At 47.3% G+C, this 3,461-nt stretch overlaps 1 long non-coding RNA gene across 1 annotated transcript in view; it reads right to left on the bottom strand.

Annotated features, from left to right (window-relative positions):
• Positions 1-496: 496 nt before the first annotated feature.
• Positions 497-3,461, bottom strand: part of LOC106147559 — an 18,300-nt gene continuing 15,335 nt past the window's right edge. Inside the window, exon 3 of the long non-coding RNA XR_001232491.1 lies at positions 497-824. This is a non-coding gene — a long non-coding RNA (uncharacterized LOC106147559). The remainder of the gene's footprint in view (positions 825-3,461) is intronic.

The raw sequence follows: 3,461 nt of genomic DNA, 5'->3' as shown, positions 1-3,461 counted from the left end.
ATCATGACTTCATAAAAATATAAAATAGACACATCTAAATTATTTTATTCAACTCATTATTGAATGATAAAATCATTACGATATTACAACCAATTTAAAGACAAACTCAAGTAACAGAGACATACATGGACCATGAAAGGAACTTACAAATACATATCTCATTGGCCTTTTTGTGGGGGAGATGGGGTAGAACACACATTAGTTGCTGCTATAAGAAGTTACCATGGGGGTCAGGGATGTAGCTCAGTGGCACAGCACCTGCCTGGCAGGCATGAGGTCATGAGTTTGATTCTTGATTAAAAAGGAAGAGAGAGAGAGAGAGAGAGAGAGAGAGAGAGAGAGAGAGAGAGAGAGAGAGAGAGAAAGAGAAAGAGAGAAAGAGAGAAAGAGAGAAAGAGAGAAAGAGAGAAAGAGAGAAAGAGAGAAAGAGAGAAAGAAAGAAAGAAAGAAAGAAAGAAAGAAAGAAAGAAAGAAAAAAGAAAAGAAATGAAATTATCACGAATTGAGTGGCTTAAAACAGCAAATTTATCAGTTTGCTCTTCTACAGGTCGGATATCTAAAAGAGGTCGACCCCCTCCCTCTGGAGGTTCTAGCACAGAATTTATTCTCTTGTTTTCTTCCAGTCCCTAGAGGCTGCCCGCATTCTGTGGCATGCCTCCTCCAGTCTCCCTTCCGTGGTGGCACCCCCAGTCCTGGTTATGAAGCCACAACTTGAAGGAGAGCTTTACTTGAGCTCACGTTTTTCAGTTCAGAGTTGGCTGGCTCCAAGGCAGGAAGGCACAGTGCAAGGGTCTGGCAGAAGAAATCTGCTCAGAACGTGGCAGCTGGGAAGCAAAGGGCAAAAGAGTCAGGGACACAAACCCTTCCGGGTCACACGCCCCCAAGACCCGCCCCTTCCACTAGACTCCACCTCCTAACAGCAAGTCAACTAGAGCGCCGCCATGACACTTGAGGCTTTAGGGACCATTTTAGATCTAAACCATAATACCTGCTTCTCTTACACTTAACCCTCCTGTCTCCCTTTTGTAAGTCCCTTTGTAATTACTCTGGAGCCATCTAGACAAAGGATCACCTCATCTCAAGATCCCTAATTTAATCACACCACACTGTTTCTTTTGGCATGTAAAATAACATATTTGAGGGTTACAGGAATTAAGATGTGAACATCTTTTTTTTTTTCTTAGTTCTTTGAAACCGGCTCTCACTATGTAGTTCAGGCTGGCCTTGAACTCACTGTGTAGCCCAGGGTTACCTCAAACTCACAAGGATCTTCCTGTATCAGCCTTCTGAGTGCTGGGATTACAGGCATGCACCACCACACCCAGCAGGATGTCAACATTTTTGAAGGCCATCATGCTGCCTATTACCATCAGCTGTTCCTTCCACAAGAAAGAATTTTAACCTGAATATGTATGGATAGGGCCAGGGATATAGCTCAGCTGTACACATGCCTGCTTGGCAAGCACAAGGTCCTGAGTTTGATCCCCAGTACCACCAAAAAAAAGAGATAATATATGGATAAAATCAGTTGCATTGCTAATAGTTATATATAATTTACCAATTTATAAAGTAGAACAAATATACTTAAAGGTACAGATTCAGAATGGTGATAATACAGAAGGGAGTGCTTAGTTTTTCAGTGACCTTCACAGCAGAATTTTCCACTTTTGAAGTGGATTTCTCTTTCCTTCCATTTATTTCTCAACTTCCCCCAGGCCATGATGTCCAGTTGATAACTGGTCATCTTCTTTTGTCTAGTTATTTTCATCCTGAGTTCTTAATTTCTACTTTGTGGTCTTTTTTTATAGTTGGAACTACTTCACTGAGGTTTGGGGGAGGTTTGGGTTTTGTTTGTTTTTTCTTAATATATGTTGGATGATTGGAGTGAATGCAAAAGTAAAGCAAAGCAAATATTTGCTAACAGTTATCAAGTGTCCTTATTTAGTCAACCATATAGGAAGTCCTTAGTTCTGTAATTATACGTCTGCGAGCTACTTCTCACTGGCTGATCTTGAGTTGTTTTTCCTTCATTTAGGCATTTATAAGAAATAGCTTAAGGGTCACTGATGTTTGAAAATTGAGCAAGCGTAAGGTACTTTACAGCCTGACTGGTTTTGTCTGCTTGGATATTCTTCAAAGCTATCTCCATTTTGATTTACTTTAGCACACCAGGCATGGTGGCACACGCCTGTAATCGCAGCACTCGGGAGGCTGAGGCAGGAGATCAGTGCAAGTTTGAGGCCAGCCTGGGCTACATAGTGAGTTCAAGACCAGGTTCAATTACACAGCAAGACCTTGTCTCAAAAATAATAATAATAATAATAATAATAAACTTACTTTAACAGACCCCACACCAATCTAGGTGTTCCCATGACGGTGCGTCAGAGCTGGGCTCTCACCTGCAGCCAGCTGACTTTCGGTAAAGGACATAACCCTCGATAATGAGTGGGCCTCGTCGATGGCATGAGAGGCCTGTGAGCAAGGCTGAGGCTTGTCTGGAAGACAGCATTCCACAGGACGGACTGACGTGCTCTGCTCGAGTCCCGGCTCTGCCTTCCCCGTGGCCTGCAGAGGGACTTCAGTCCACCTCACCATCAGGGGGCCAAGTCCAGCAGTAAAGTCCCCGGCGCTGCTTTTCTGGTGAAGCCCGCCAGTACCCTATATAACAAAGGCAGGCACGCGCCGTCCCTCTGCACCAGCCATCTCACCCACCGGGGCACCTCGCAAGGGCCCACGTGCCAGCCTCGCCATTGCCTCTTGGAGTCCAGGCCCGCAGGCCCCCGGCCCTCTCACCCCAGCCGCCAGCCCAGCCCCGGGGCACTCAGCTTCCCGCCGCCTTGCGTCTGGCACACAGCGAAGCCCAGCCCGCTCAGCCTCTGGCGGGGAGGGCTGGCCGCTCACTCCCCACTTGGGAGCCCGAAGTGCAGTAAGTGCGCAGCATCTGCGTGCAAACTGACCGCAGGGTGCGGTTTGGTATCCTCCTCCCTCCGTCCCTCTAACGGGTCATAGCATGGAACCGAAGGAAAATTAGTTTGCGGGTAACAGTGGGAATTGGATCATCTCTGTAATTTTACAGAGATGATTAGGGCAAGAATACGTTTCCCCTTAAGGAAATAGAAATCTGCTTTTGAGTAGTATGTAGTGGTGAACTGAGTTTTAGTTTGTTTCCCGGTGGTGCTCGGTGCTAGAATACATTCTGCCGTCTGCTGATGCTTCAGTATGTCCAAGAGGAATACAGGGCTATCGGACTTTTCTTCGGGGCCGTACGCAAGCAGTTGGGGGACGCCGGTTGTGCCGCCGCCCGCGAGACTGCCTCGGACCGAACGCCCTCGCGTCTTGCCCAGCGGGGCGGAGCGCCCGACCCCAAAGCTCTCTTTCCCCGCGTGCAGTGCTGCCAAGCTCCAGGTCCTTGGATAAAGCCCTCGGCAGCCTGTCGCACGCGGAGGGCGGGGTCCCAGGGC

Source organism: Chinchilla lanigera, unplaced genomic scaffold (assembly GCF_000276665.1).
Source record: "Chinchilla lanigera isolate Chin_1 unplaced genomic scaffold, ChiLan1.0 scaffold00007, whole genome shotgun sequence".
In the NCBI taxonomy this organism is placed as follows: Eukaryota; Metazoa; Chordata; class Mammalia; order Rodentia; family Chinchillidae; genus Chinchilla; species Chinchilla lanigera.
The sequence above is the reverse complement of the archived record's forward strand: the minus strand, read 5'-3'. Positions and strand labels throughout refer to the sequence as shown.